Genomic DNA, 16,606 nt, shown 5'->3' with positions numbered 1-16,606 from the left:
CTTAGTACATGTACATGTCATTTCAATCTAAACTCAAAATACCCAACATTCAGGGACATTAATGACAATTTCATAGCCCCTGCAGTTTCAATAGAAGGGTAAACAAACAACTAGCTTGTGATTCCCAGGAATCCACAGCTACAACTGATTTTCAGGAATCCACAACCATAGCGATAATCATAATCTGTAGCCCAAACAAAGGGGACCTAATTGGGCCAGGATTAGCGACTAGGGCCCACAAGAGGATTTTTTTGGAAGGTTACGTAGGCCTTCGTACTATATTCATAGGTGTAGCTGAGAGCGGGAGCGGGACAATGCTACACGTACGAAAACTTGCTGAAGGTTTTGCGTAGAAATTGGCGTGTAGGTGAGGCCGGGATTAGCGACTAGGGCCCACCCCCGGTGAAATTCAAGGGGCAAAGAGCACTTTGTTTGGAAGGTTACGTAGGTGTGACGTCCGGATAATTAGGCTACAGTAATCCCGCATTAACAATGCCACGTCACCTCGGGTACTGTTGATCGCGTTAGTTCGAAACGGATTTAAATTCAAAATTAGAATTAAAGTTTTTAAAAGTTAAAACTAAAATGTTCGAAGCGTGGCAATAAATGTCTAGATATTTATGGTGAAAGAACCATGCTTTTATAAAAAACCTACATAACTAAAATAAGAGGAAAACAAGAAAGAAAAATAAAGAAAAAAGGGAAAGATAAAAAGCAGAAAACAAAACATAAAAAAAAAGAAACCCCCAAACCCCCGGACCAACTGGCCCATCTGGCCCAAGCTGCCCCCACACTGGATCGGGGCAGCCACCGCGGCGCCCAGCGCCCTTTGCCTACCCCGGCGCTCCGCCGTTGCCAGGCGCGCGCCGGCCCTCAACTCGTAGGCGACGACCTCGTCCTCCCTGTTCTGGATCTGGGCGCCCCGGGCGCCCTGACGCCGTCGCCAACCACCGCCACCTCACCGACGCTGCCCGGCGCTGCCCCGTCGTCGCTCGCCTCCACAACCTCCCTCTTGCGTGGATCTGGTCGGGGGCAATCGACGCCCCGACGCGTTGCGCCGACGCCGGACCACCCCGCCACCCGCCGTCGTCGGCGCCGCCTCCCCGACTACGTCGCTCGTCCCTATCCTCCTCCTCGCCGGACACCATCGAGCCACGCCGCCCTCTTCGCTACAACGAACGTGAGCACGCCTCGTGCTCCCTCTCTGCCCTCCTGTGGTGGCCGCACCCCGCTCCTACCGCTGGCCGCCCCTGTCCCGCGCGTGGTCGCCTCCTCCGCCTGCGGTGTGCCGGCGCTCTGCCACTGGCTCGGTTGCGCCCGCAATCACACCCGCTGGCGCCCAGCGCCCGTAGCCCCGTGCCCGCTTTGGCTCCCTTCGGGCCACTGACTGCTGGGGCCCAGCGCCCTGGCCTTTAGAACAAAAAATCAAAATAATAAAATTAGTAAAATAAATAATTAGTTAGTTAATCAATTAGTTAACTTAATTAAATTGGTTTAGTTAAACTAACTAATTAGTTAGCCTAATTAATGAAGTAATTAGTTAGGTGAGTCAATGACAAGGGGGCCCCACTCCTTGTTGACCAGTTAAGGGTTGACTGGTCAACCGGGACCCCCTGGCCCACCTGTCAGCCATCGGTACACTTCCGTGTACCCTGTGCTGGGTGCCCCTAGCAATATAGTTTTTATTTTCGAATTAATAATAAATCCAGTAATTCCAAAAGTTAATAAAACTTTAGAAAATCATATAAAATAAACTGTAAGTCGGATGAAATTACTTTGTACATGAAAGTTGCTCAGAACGACGAGACGAATCCGAATACGCAACCCGTTCGTCAGCCACACGTCTCTATCATAGCGAACCTGCAAAATTTCACCTCCGGTTAATCTATCCAAAAACGCGAAACCCTGGTGTAACGCCCACGATGCGGTTATATCTCTCACGTGTTGAAGCACGACTTAGAGACATAACCGCATTGTAAGCAATGTCGCAAGTAAGGTAATTTTCACAACAACCCATGTAATGAATAAGGAAAAAAGATATATAGTTGGCTTACACTCGCCACGTCACATAATAGTATAAATATCATTACATTCATCCAGATACAATCAAGGTCCGACTACGGAACCAAAATAAAGAACAACCCCAAATGCGACAAAGTCCCCGATCGCCCTACCTGGGCACCACTACTGATCGTCTGGAAAGGAAACGTAGTATCGTCCTGAGTCCTCATCGAACTCCCACTTGAGCTCAGTCGAATCACCTGGAGCGGGATCATCGGTCCCTGCATCTGGTTTTGGAAGTAATCTGTGAGTCACGGGGACTCAGCAATCTCACACCCTCGCGATCAAGACTATTTAAGCTCATAGGAAGGGTAAAAGGTATGATGTGGAGCTGCAGCAAGCGACTAGTATAAATGGTGGCCAACATACGCAAATGAGAGCGAGAAAAGAAGGCAAAGGCACGGTCGAGAAACTATGATCAAGAAGTGATCCTAAAACAACCTACTATCAAGCAAAACACGAGACCGTGTTCTCTTCTCGGACTCCGTTGAAAAGAGACCATCACGGCCACACACTCAGTTGATTCATTTTAATTAAGGTAATCTTTAGGTTTTCTACAACCGGACATTAACAAATTCCCATCTGCCCATAACCGCGGGCACGGCTTTCGAAAGATCAAATCCCTGCAGGGGTGTCCCAACTTAGCCCATCACAAGCTCTCACAGTCAACGAAGGATATTCCTTCTCCCAAGACAATCCGATCAGACTCGGAATCCCGGTTACAAGACATCTCGACAATAGTAAAACTAAACCAGCAAAGCCACCCGAATGTGCCGACAAATCCCGATAGGAGTTTCACATATCTCGTTCTCAGGGCACAACGGATTGTCCAAGGTTCCGGTAGGCCAGCCCAGAGTTGCCCCTGGTGGCCACCGGCAGCTGATAGGTTGGACCAACACTCAGAGGAGCACTGGCCCGGGGGTTTAAATAAAGATGACCCTTGAGTCCGCGGAACCCAGGGGGAAAAAGGCTAGGTGGCAAATGGTAAAACCAGTGTTGGGCATTGCTGGAGGAGTTTTATTCAAGGTGAACTGTCAAGGGGTTCCCATTATAACCCAACCGTGTAAGGAACACAAAATCAAGGAACATAACACCGGTATGACGGAAACTAGGGCGGCAAGAGTGGAACAAAACACTAGGCATAAGGCCGAGCCTTCCACCCTTTACCAAGTATATAGGTGCATTAAAATAGACAAGATATAATAATGATATCCCAACAAAGAACATGTTCCAACAAGGAACAAACTCTAATCTTCACCTGCAACTAGCAACGCTATAAGAGGGGCTGAGCAAAGCGGTAACATAGCCAAACAACGGTTTGCTAGGACAAGGTGGGTTAGAGGTTTGACATGGCAATATGGGAGGCATGATAAGCAAGTGGTAGGTATCGTAGCATAGGCATAGCAAAAGAGCGAGCATCTAGCAAGCAAAGATAGAAGTGATTTCGAGGGTATGGTCATCTTGCCTGCAAAGTTCTCCGAGTTGACTTTAGTTTGATCCTCGTAAGCGTACTCAACGGGCTCCTCGATCACGTACTCGTCTCCCGGCTCTACCCAAGAAATAACAACAAGCAAAGGGAGACACAATCAACCACGTGCAATGCACAAGCAACATGATGCAAAACATGACATGACATGCGGGATGCGATATGCGATGCATATGCATGTTTCGGAAAGGAAAGATTGAAACTGGCCTCAACTTGGAAAACCAAGAGTGTCACTGGAAAGAGGAGTTGATTTCGGTCGAAATCGATATAAAGATCACCGGAATCGGATGCATGGTTTGGAAATGGCAAGCAAAACAAGTATGGCACCGATCTGCGATTAACAACACAAGGCCATCTAAATGCAACAACAACAACATGCTACAACACTCTAACTTAGCAACAAAATACATGACAGGAATCCACTCAAGATGCTTAACAAAAGATGAACACTGAGCTATGGCTAAATCAATCAATAGCAGGCTCAAACAAGCATGGCAAAAGTGCAAAAGATATCAGGTTACAGACTTAGTGAAAATAACATGTCAGGAATTTAACATCAGGAAGCAATGTTTAGAGCACGATAACAACATGCTACAGGAACATATCATGGAAAAGCAAGGCATGGAATGAAACTACTCAAAGCATACAACAAAAGTCCCTCACTGACCATAAGCCAAAAGGGATCAGAAAATGCAATGGCAACCATGTGAACATAACAAATTATCGTTAATAGATTCAGACTTAGTGAAAAACTGGAACATGGCAAAACAAATATCAAGTAGGCATGTTTACGAGCTCGATGCACTCACCACAAGGTATTGCATGATAAACTAAGCATACACCCAGCAAGTAGACATGGCATAGAAGCTAGACATGGCAAGAACAACATGATAGCATGCACGGATCAACTACAACAACCTCGGCAAAAATGCTTAACATGTAAACATTCTGCTAGGAACACTTTATAGCAAAAGTAGAGCTCGATTGAGTCAAGCTAGGGTGCTCCATAAATGCAAACAAAGACATGGATGAATAGAGCACCACAATATCTACAAAACATCCTTACTGATCATGCTCAAAAGAGGCATGGATCACTCTGTATCAACATGAACACATGGCATAAAAATAATGACAGGGCCAAGACTTAGAATATTTCTAAGTCGCTAAAATCAGTAACATTAAGTAAGCTACTTTGAATGCTTGTGCTAGTCACCACAGAGATCACAAAAATACATGGCATACACCCCTGTAAAGATGGCATGGCATACTTCAAAACTCATGTAGAGCTCACATTCATAGGAAGCACACATCAATCATGGCAAAAATGACAAATGGCCATTTACTGATAAGAATCGGAAACTAACAGAAACTAGCACTCTTCCAACAGCATTTAGGGCATCAAGATGAGCTCAAATGAACATGATGCAATGAGATGAAATGAAGTACTCGTCGAGACGAACATTTTGATATGCTACACGCACGAATCGGAGCCACGGATGCAGAGTTATGATGCGATGAAAAAGCCTAAAAATTACGGGGAGTTGGAGAGAAAGTTAACCCGAGCTAGGGTTTATTGTAGCGGCGGATCCAGATCTGGCGAGGCACAGACTTCGAGGCGGCGGCGCTCTCGCCGGAATTGACGAAGACGACGGCGGCCGATGGAGCTCGGGCGCGGGAAGGCCGGGGACTCGCGGGGCGGCGCCGACGCTCGGCGTTGGCGGCGTTGGGCGGCTCCAGGCGGAGCGGGCGGCGCGGCGAGGTGCTCCGGCCCGAGTCCGGCGAGGCGGCGGCCGGTGATAGCGAGTGGCGGAGCTCACCGGCGGGAGGAAGGCGGCGGCTCTGCAGCGGACCTCGCCGACGGCGGGCGACGAGTCGGGCGACGGGGCGCGCGGGCCGGGAGGGCCCGCCCTGGGCTCTCCGGGCCGGCGATGTGGGGTGGCACGGCGGCGAATAGGGAGGCGCCATGTGGCGCTGGCGGGTGGATCGGACATGTCCGTCCGACGAAAATTCATCCGGCGGCGCGAGGGGATGGGGAGGTTAGGGTTTCATCCGGATTTTCGGGGGAAGAGGCCTTTATATAGGTAGAGGGAGCTAGGAGGCTCCAAATTGAGCACGGTTTTCGGCCACGTGATCGTGATCGAACGATCTAGATGATGGAGGGGGTTTAGGTGGGTTTTGGGCCACTTTGGATAGGTGTTGGGCTGCAACACACCCGAGGCCTTTTCGGTTCCTCGGTTAACCGTTGGAGTATCAAACGAAGTCCAAATGGTACGAAACTTGACAGGCGGTCTACCGGTAGTAAACCAAGGCCGCATGACAAGTCTCGGTCCAATCTGAAAATGTTTAACACCCGCACACGAAAAGAGGTAGAAAGGGCACCAGAGGACATAGGAGCGCCGGAATGCAAAACGGACAACGGGGAAAATGCTCGGATGCATGAGACGAACACGTATGCAAATGCAATGCACATGATGACATGATATGAGATGCATGACAAAGACAAAAGCACACGGAGGCAAAAACCCGACAACGAGGAAATATCATAACTTAGTGCCGGAAATGGCAAGAGTTGGAATACAAATATGGTAGGTTACATACGGGGTGTTACAACACTCCACCACTACGAAAGGATCTCATCCCGAGATCTAGGACTGGAAAAACTCCGGTTACTCAGAACGGAGGTGATCCTCGCGTTCCCAGGTGGCTTCACGGTCGGAATGATGTGACCACTTGACTTTCAGGAATTTGATAGACTTGTTGCGAGTCTTGCACTCAGTTTCTTCAAGAATAGCAATGGGGTGCTCACGATAAGACAGGTGTTCCTGGAGATCAATGTCTTCGAAGTTGATGGTGTGGTCAGGAGTCTCGAAACACTTGCGGAGTTGAGACACGTGAAAAACGTCGTGCACTTTTGCAAAGTTGGACGGAAGCTCAAGTTGATAGGCGAGATCGCCTCTTTTGCCAATGATCTTGAAAGGACCCACGTATCTAGGGGCAAGCTTCCCTTTGATACCGAAGCGACGAGTACCTTTCATTGGAGAGACGCGGAGGTAGACATGGTCTCCGATCTCGAAAGCCAAGTCACGATGCTTGCTATCATAGTAGCTCTTCTGGCGCGATTGCGCAGCTTTGAGATTTTCACGAATGACTTTGCACATTTCTTCTGCCTCCGTGATCAATTCATTGCCAAGAAGTTGATGTTCACCAGTCTCTGACCAGTTAAGAGGAGTACGACACTTCCTGCCATAGAGAATCTCGAATGGGGCCTTGCCCGAACTCGCTTGGAAGCTGTTGTTGTAGGAGAACTCGGCATATGGAAGACAATCTTCCCACTTCATACGGAAGGAGATGACACAAGCCCTGAGCATATCTTCAAGGATCTAATTGACTCGCTTGACTTGGCCACCGGTTTGAGGATGAAAAGCTGTGCTGAAACGGATGTTGGTGCCCATGGTCTTCTGAAAAGAATCCAGAACTTAGAGGTAAAGATGCTCCCACGATCTGAAGATATCAAATGCGGAATGCCGTGCAAGGAGACAATCCTGGAGGTATATAGCTCTGCCAACTGAGTTGCTGTGATAGATTCTTTGATAGGAAGAAAATGAGCCACTTTGGTGAGCTTGTCGATGACAACGAAGATAGCATCATTGCCACGCTTGGACTTTGGAAACCCAGTCACGAAGTCCATTTCAATGTGGTCAAACTTCCATTCTGGAATGGCAAGAGGTTGGAGGAGACCAGCTGGTCGTTGGTGTTCTGCTTTCACTCTTCTGCAGACATCACATTCATTCACGAACTGAGCAATCTCGCGCTTCATTCGAGTCCACCAATATGACTGCTTGAGGTCATGGTACATCTTTGTACTTCCAGGGTGAATAGAGAGGAGTGAATTGTGAGCCTCGTTCATAATGACTTTATGAAGGTCACCTTTAGGAACAACAATGCGATCCTCGAAGAATAGAGTATCCTTGTCATAAAGATGATATCGCTTGTACTTGGGTTGACTCTTGGCAATCCCAATCTTCACCTTCTTCACCATAGCATCAAGAAGTTGAGCTTGGCGAATCTGATCTTCCAAAGTAGGAGAGACTTGGAGGTTGGCGAGGAAACCTTGAGGAACAACTTGAAGATTGAGTTTGCGGAAAGCTTCACAAAGCTTGGGTTGGTAGGGCTTGAGAATCAAACTGTTGCAGTAAGCCTTCCTGCTCAATGCGTCAGCAATTACATTGGCCTTGCCTGGAGTATATTCGATACTCGGATTATACTCTTGAATCATTTCGACCCAACGAGTCTGCCTGAGGTTGAGGTTTGGCTGAGTGAAGATGTACTTGAGACTCTTGTGATCAGTCAAGATGTCCACTTTTCTTCCCAACAAGAGATGTCTCCAAGTTAACAGAGCATGGACAACTGCCGCCAACTCGAGGTCATGAGTGGGGTAGTTCTTTTCGTTGGGCTTCAACTGGCGAGAGGTATAGGCCACAACTTTGTTCTCTTGCATCAACACTGCACCAAGACCTTGAAGGGAAGCATCACAGAAGACCTCAGACGGTTTGGATTCATCAGGAGGAGTCAGAACTGGAGCAGTGACTAACTTCTCTTTCAGGGTGTTGAAAGCGATGTCACATTCAGGCGACCAGACGTACTTCACATGCTTCTAGAGAAGGTTGGAAAGAGGCTTCGCGATCTTAGAGAAGTTCTCAACGAACCTTCGACAATAGCTTGCGAGCCCAAGGAAGTTGCTGAGTTGCTTGACGTTCTGAGGTGGTTCCCAATTCACAATTGCAGACACCTTCTCAGGATTAACAGCTATGCCCTTGGCGGAGATGATATTCCCAAGGTAGAGAACCTCATCGAGCCAAAACTCGCACTTTCAAAACTTCGCATAGAACTGATGTTCTCTGAGTTTATCCAGCACCAATCTCAAATTCTTGGCATGATCCTCCTTGTTCTTGGAAAAGACCAAAATGTCATCGAGGTAGACCAAGACGAAGTCATTTGTGTAGGCATTGAAGATGAAGTTCATGATGCGAGAGAATGTTGGCGGAGCATTGACAAGGCTGAAAGACATGACAGTGTATTCATATGTGTTGGGGAACGTGGTAAATTTTAAAAAAATTCCTACGCACACGCAAGATCATGGTGATGCATAGCAACGAGAGGGGAGAGTGTTGTCTACGTACCCTCGTAGACCGTTCGCGGAAGCGTTATATCAACGTGGTTGATGTAGTCGTACGTCTTCACGTCCGACCGATCCAAGTACCGAAAGCACGGCACCTTCGAGTTCTGCACACGTTCGGCTCGGTGACGTCCTCTCCTTCTCGATCCAACAAGAGGGGCGAAGTAGTAGATGAGTTCCGGCAGCACGATGGCGTGGTGACGGTGTTGGTGAAGAACAATCTCCGTAGGGCTTCGCCTAAGCACTACGAAAACTATGACAGAGGATAAACTAGAGGGGACGAGGTTGCCGGCACATGGCTTGGTGTTTCTTGATGTGTCTTGGGTGCTAGCCCTACCCCTCTATTTATATGTTGAGCCTTGGGGTCGAAACTTGGAGTAAAAGCCTCCACAAAGTCGGTTTCACCCGAAAGGCAAGAGTCCTTCTCGGACTCCAGGGCTAGACGCCAGGGTTCCCGGCGTCTGGACCCAGACGCCAGGGACCCTGGCGTCTGGCCCCTGGACTCCACAAAACTTCCTTTTGCGCTTTCCAAAAACCTTGTGGGCTTTCCCCTTTGGCCCAAATAAAGTGTTCTCGTACCCAAACATTTCGGGAAACATCTGGAACCCCTTCCGATGAATTCTGGAACCCTTCCGGTGACCAAACTGAAGGAAATATGCCCTAGAGGCAATAATAAAGTTATTATTTATTTCCTTATTTCATGATAAATGTTTATTATTCATGCTAGAATTGTATTAACCGAAAACATAATACATGTGTGAATACATAGACAAACAGAATGTCACTAGTATGCCTCTACTTGACTAGCTCGTTGATCGAAGATGGTTATGTTTCCTAGCCATAGACATGAGTTGTCATTTGATTAACGGGATCACATCATTAGGAGAATGATGTTATTGACTTGACCTATTCCATTAGCTTAGCACTTGATCGTTTAGTTTGTTGCTATTGCTTTCTTCATAACTTATACATGTTCCTATGACTATGAGATTATGCAACTCCCGTTTACCGGAGGAACACTTTGTGTGCTACCAAACGTCACAACGTAACTGGGTGATTATAAAGGTGCTCTACAGGTGTCTCTGAAGGTACTTGTTGGGTTGGCGTATTTCGAGATTAGGATTTGTCACTCCGATTGTCGGAGAGGTATCTCTGGGCCCTCTCGGTAATGCACATCACTTAAGCCTTGCAAGCATTGCAACTAATAAGTTAGTTGCGGGATAATGTATTACGGGACGAGTAAAAGAGTCTTGCCGGTAACGAGATTGAACTAGGTATTGAGATACCGACGATCGAATCTCAGGCAAGTAACATACCGATGACAAAGGGAACAACGTATGTTGTTATGCGGTTTGACCGATAAAGATCTTCGTAGAATATGTGGGAGCCAATATGAGCATCTAGGTTCCGCTCTTGGTTATTGACCGGAGACGTGTCTCGGTCATGTCTACATAGTTCTCGAACCCGTAGGGTCCGCACGCTTAAGGTTTCGATGACAGTTATATTATGAGTTTATGAGTTTTGATGTACCGAAGGATTTCGGAGTCCCGGATGAGATCGGGGACATGACGAGGAGTCTCGAAATGGTCGAGACGTAAAGATCGATATATTGGACGATTATATTCGGACATCGGAAAGGTTCCAAGTGATTCGGGTATTTTTCGGAGTACCGGAGAGTTACGGGAATTCGCCGGGGAGTATATGGGCCTTATTGGGCCATACAGGAATAGAGGAGAGAGGCCAAAAGGAAGGAGGCACGCGCCCCCCCCTCTGGTCCGAATTGGACAAGGGGTGCAGCCCACTTTTCCTTGTTCCTCTCCCCCTCTTTCCTTCTCTCCTACTCCAACAAGGGAAGGAGGAGTCCTACTCCCGGTGGGAGTAGGACTCCCCCCTTGGCGCGCCCTTCTCCTAGGCTGGCCGCCTCCCTCCCTTGCTCCTTCATATACGGGGGCAGGGGGCACCCCATAGACACAACAGTTGATCATTGATCTCTTAGCCGTGTACGGTGCCCCCCTCCACCATAGTCCTCGATAATATTGTAGTGGTGCTTAGGCGAAGCTCTGCGACAGTAGAACATCAAGATCGTCACCACACCTCGTGCTGACGGAACTCTTCCCTGACATTCTGCTAGATCGGAGTCCAGGGATCGTCATCGAGCTGAACGTGTGCTAGAACTCGGAGGTGCCGTAGTTTCGGTGCTTGATCGGTCGGGCCATGAAGACGTACGACTACATCAACCGCGTTGTGCTAACGCTTCCGCTTTCGATCTACGAGGGTACGTGGACAACACTCGGCTGGATCGGAGTTTGAGGGACGTTATTGAGTTGAACGTGTGCTGAACTTGGAGGTGCCATGCGTTCGGTACTTGGATCGGTCGGATCGTGAAGACGTACGACTACATCAACCGCGTTGTGCTAACGCTTCCGCTTTCGGTCTATGAGGGTACGTGGACAACACTCTCCCCTCTTGTTGCTATGCATTACCATGATCTTGCGTGTGCGTAGGAATTTTTTTGAAATTACTACGTTCCCCAACAGTGGTATCCGAGCCAGGTTTTATGCATTGATGTTGTGCACGAGTAGAACACAAGTGAGTTGTGGGCGATATAAGTCATACTGTTTACCAGCATGTCATACTTTGGTTCGGCGGTATTGTTGGATGAAGCGGCCCGGACCGACATTACGCGTACGCTTACACGAGACAGGTTCTACCGATGTGCTTTGCAGACAGGTGGCTGGCGGGTGTCCGTTTCTCCAACTTTAGTTGAACCGAGTGTGGCTACGCCCGGTCCTTGTGAAGGTTAAAACAGCACCAACTTGACAAACTATCGTTGTGGTTTTGATGCGTAGGTAAGAACGGTTCTTGCTAAGCCCGTAGCAGCCACGTAAAACTTGCAACAACAAAATAGAGGACCTCTAACTTGTTTTTGCAGGGCATGTTGTGATGTGATATGGTCAAGACATGGTGCTAAATTTTATTGTATGAGATGATCATGTTTTGTAACCGAGTTATCGGCAACTGGCAGGAGCCATATGGTTGTCGCTTTATTGTATGCAATGCAATTGCGCTGTAATGCTTTACTTTATCACTAAGCGGTAGCGATAGTCATGGAAGCATAAGATTGGCGAGACGACAACGATGCTATGATGGAGACCAAGGTGTCGCGCCGGTGATGATGGTGATCATGACGGTGCTTCGGAGATGGAGATCACAAGCACAAGATGATGATGGCCATATCATATCACTTATATTGATTGCATGTGATGTTTATCTTTTATGCATCTTATCTTGCTTTGATTGATGGTAGCATTATAAGATGATCTCTCACTAAATTTCAAGATAAAAGTGTTCTCCCTGAGTATGCACCGTTGCCAAAGTTCGTCGTGCCCAGACACCACGTGATGATCGGGTGTGATAAGCTCTACGTCCATCTACAACGGGTGCAAGCCAGTTTTGCACACGCAGAATACTCAGGTTAAACTTGACGAGCCTAGCATATGCAGATATGGCCTCGGAACACTGAGACCGAAAGGTCGAGCGTGAATCATATAGTAGATATGATCAACATAGTGATGTTCACCATTGAAAACTACTCCATTTCACGTGATGATCGGTTATGGTTTAGTTGATTTGGATCACGTGATCACTTAGAAGATTAGAGGGATGTCTTTCTAAGTGGGAGTTGTTAAGTAATATGATTAATTGAACTTTAATTTATCATGAACTTAGTCCTGATAGTATTTCCATATCTATGTTGTAGATCAATAGCTCGCGTTATTGCTTCCCTATGTTTTGTATGTGTTCATAGAGAAAACTAAGTTGAAAGATGATAGTAGCAATGATGCGGACTGGGTCCGTGATCTGAGGTTTATCCTCATTGCTGCACAGAAGAATTATGTCTTTGATGCACCGCTAGGTGACTAACCTATTGCAGGAGCAGATGCAGACGTTATGAACGTTTGGCTAGCTCAATATGATGACTACTTGATAGTTTAGTGCACCATGCTTAACAGCTTAGAATCGGGATTTGAAGGACGTTTTGAATGTCATGGACCATATGAGATGTTCCAGGAGTTGAAGTTAATATTTCAAGTAAATACCCGAGTTGAGAGATATGAAGTCTCCAACAAGTTCTATAGCTAAAAGATGGAGGAGAATAGCTCTAGCAGTGAGCATGTGCTCAGATTGTCTGGGTACTACAATCGCTTGAATCAAGTGGGAGTTAATCTTCCAGATAAAATAGTGTTTGACAGAATTCTCTAGTCACCATCACCAAGTTAGTAGAACTTCATGATGAATTATAATATGCAAGGAATAACGGAAACGATTCCCAAGCTCTTCGTGATGCTGAAATCGACGAAGGTAGAAATCAAGAAAAGCATCAAGTGTTGATGGTAAACAAAATCACTAGTTTCAAGTAAAGGGACAAAGGGAAGAAAGGGAAACTTCAAGAAGAACAGCAAGCAAGTTGCTGCACAAGTGAAAAAACCCAAGTCTGGACCTAAGCCTGAAACTGAGTGCTTCTACTGCAAAGGGACTGGTCACTGGAAGCGGAACTACCCCAAGTAATTGGCGGATAAGAAGGATGGCAAAGTGAACAAAGGTATATTTGATATACAGATTATTGATGTGTATACTACTAGTGTTCGTAGCAACCCCTCGGTATTTGATACTGGTTCAGTTGCTAAGAGTAGTAACTCGAAACGGGAGTTGCAGAATGAACAGAGACTAGTTAAGGGTGAAGTGACGATGTGTGTTGGAAGTAGTTCCAAGATTGATATGATCATCATCGCACACTCCCTATACTTTCGGGATTAGTGTTGAACCTAAATAAGTGTTATTTGGTGTTTGCGTTGAGCATGAATATGATTTTATCATGTTTATTGCAATACATTTATTCATGTAAGTTAGAGAATAATTGTTGTTCTGTTTACATGAATAAAACCTTCTATGGTCATACACCCAATGAAAATGGTTTGTTGGATCTCGATCGTGGTTACACATTTTTATAATATTGAAGCCAAAAGATGCAAAGTTAATAATGATAGTGCAACTTATTTGTGGCACTGCCGGTTAGATTATATTGGTGTAAAGCGCATGAAGAAAATCCATGTTGATGGGCTTTTGGAATCACTTGATTATGAATCAGTTGATGCTTGCGAACCATGCCTCATGGGCAAGATGACTAAGACTCTGTTCTCCGGAACAATGGAGCGAGCAACAGATTTGTTGGAAATCATACATACTGATGTATGTGGTCCGATGAATATTGAGGCTCGCGGCAGGTATCATTATTTTCTGATCTTCACAGATGATTTGAGGTTGTAGTGCTTATGTGAAAGAGTTTCAACCTGATAAGCTCAAACCCAAATCGGAGTAGTGCATCTTCATAGGATACCCAATAGAAAATGTTGGGTACACCTTCTATCACATATCCGAAGGCAAGTTATTCATTGCTGAGAATGGATCCTTTCTAGAGAAGGAGTTTCTCTCGAAAGAAGTGAGTGGGAGGAAAGTAGAACTTGATGAGGTAACTGTACCTGCTCCCTTATTGGAAAGTAGTTCATCACAGAAATCTGTTCCTGTGACTACTACACCAATTAGTGAGGAAGCTAATGATGATGATCATGTAAACTTCAAATCAAGTTACTACCGAACCTTGTAGGTAAACCAGAGTGAGATCCGCACCAGAGTGGTACGTTAATCCTGTTCTGGAGGTCATGTTACTTGACCATGACGAGCCTATGAACTATGAGGAAGCGATGATGAGCCCAGATTCCACGAAATGGCTTGAGGCCATAAAATCTGAGATGGGATCCATGTATGAGAACAAAGTGTGGACTTTGGTTGACTTGCCCGATGATCAGCAAGCCATAAAAAATAAATGGATCTTCAAGAGGAAGACGGACGGTGATAGTAGTGTTACTATCTGCAAAGCTAGAATTGTCGCAAAAGGTTTTCGACAAGTTCAAGGTGTTGACTACGATGAGAGTTTCTCACTCGTATCTATGCTTAAGTCTGTCCGAATCATGTTAGCAATTGCCGCATTTTATGAAATCTGGCAAATGGATAAACAAAACTGCATTCCTTAATGGATTTATTAAAGAAGAGTTGTATATGATGCAACCAGAAGGTTTTGTCAATCCTAAAGGTGCTAACAAAATATGCAAGCTCCAGCGATCCATCTATGGACTGGTGCAAGCATCTCGGAGTTGGAATATACGCTTTGATAAGTTAATCAAAGCATATAGTTTTATACAGACTTGCGGTGAAGCCTGTATTTACAAGAAAGTGAGTGGGAGCACTACAGCATTTATGATAAGTATATGTGACCGAGACACCTCTCTGGTCAATAACCAATAGCGGGACCTGGATGCCCATATTGGCTCCTACATATTCTACGAAGATCTTTATCGGTCAGACCGCATAACAACATACGTTCTTCCCTTTGTCATCGGTATGTTACTTGCCCGGGATTCGATCGTCGGTATCTCAATACCTAGTTCAATATCGTTACCGGCAAGTCTCTTTACTCGTTCCGTAATTACATCATCCCGCAACTAACTCATTAGTTGCAATGCTTGCAAGGCTTATAGTGATGTGCATTACCGAGTGGGCCCAGAGATACCTCTCCGACAATCGGAGTGACAAATCCTAATCTCGAAATACGCCAACCCAACAAGTACCTTTGGAGACAGCTGTAGAGCACCTTTATAATCACCCAGTTACGTTGTGACGTTTGGTAGCACACAAAGTGTTCCTTCGGTAAACGGGAGTTGCATAATCTCATAGTCATAGGAACATGTATAAGTCATGAAGAAAGCAATAGCAACAAACTAAACGATCAAGTGCTAAGCTAACGGAATGGGTCAAGTCAATCACATTATTCTCCTAATGATGTGATCCCGTTAATCAAATGACAACTCATGTCTATGGTTAGGAAACATAACCATCTTTGATCAACAAGCTAGTCAAGTAGAGGCATACTAGTGACACTCTGTTTGTCTATGTATTCACACATGTATTATGTTTCTGGTTAATACAATTCTAGCATGAACAATAAACATTTATCATGATATAAGGAAATAAATAATAACTTTATTATTGCCTCTAGGGCATATTTCCTTCAATATGAACCATAGCTTGTTCTGAATGCTGTCTTGGGGATATCTTCTTCACGAATGCGAATTTGATGATAGCCCATACGGAGATCAAGCTTGGAGAATACTTGAGCACCTTTGAGTTGTTCAAACAGCTCGTTGATGTTGGGAAGTGGGTACTTGTTCTTTATGGTCTTCTTGTTCAATGGACGGTAGTCGACACAGAGTCGGTCCGTTCCATCCTTCTTCTTGACGAAAAGAACACCACAACCCCATGGAGAAGAACTTGGTCGGATGAGACCCATACGCTCTTGAATATCGAGTTGCTTCTTCAGCTCCTTCAACTCTTCAGGTCCAAGCTTGTAAGGACGTTTGCAAACAGGTTCCGTGCCAGGCTCAAGATCGATGACGAATTCAACTGGCCGGTGCGGAGGCATTCCTGGAAGCTATTCTGGAAAGACGTCTTGATATTCACAAACGACTGGAATCTGAGAGATGGCATCCAGCTCACCCTTCTCATTGAGAGAAAACAGTCGAATGGTATCATCACGAGCGGCAAAGACGATTACATCCTCAGACGAATGTGTCAATTGAATCTGCCTGGCAGCACAATCAAGCTGAGCCTTGTGCTTAGAAAGCCATTCCATTCCAAGAATATGATCAATATCCGAGTCACCAAGAATAGTAGGAGAAGACAGAAACTTGTAGTCACCCATCGTGATGGTAACATCCGGAACCATGGAGTTAGCATTCATGCGTTTACCCGGAGAGACAACTGCTATC

This window comes from Triticum urartu, chromosome 5, assembly GCF_003073215.2.
Source record: "Triticum urartu cultivar G1812 chromosome 5, Tu2.1, whole genome shotgun sequence".
Taxonomy (NCBI): Eukaryota; Viridiplantae; Streptophyta; class Magnoliopsida; order Poales; family Poaceae; genus Triticum; species Triticum urartu.
This window is presented reverse-complemented; position numbering follows the sequence as displayed.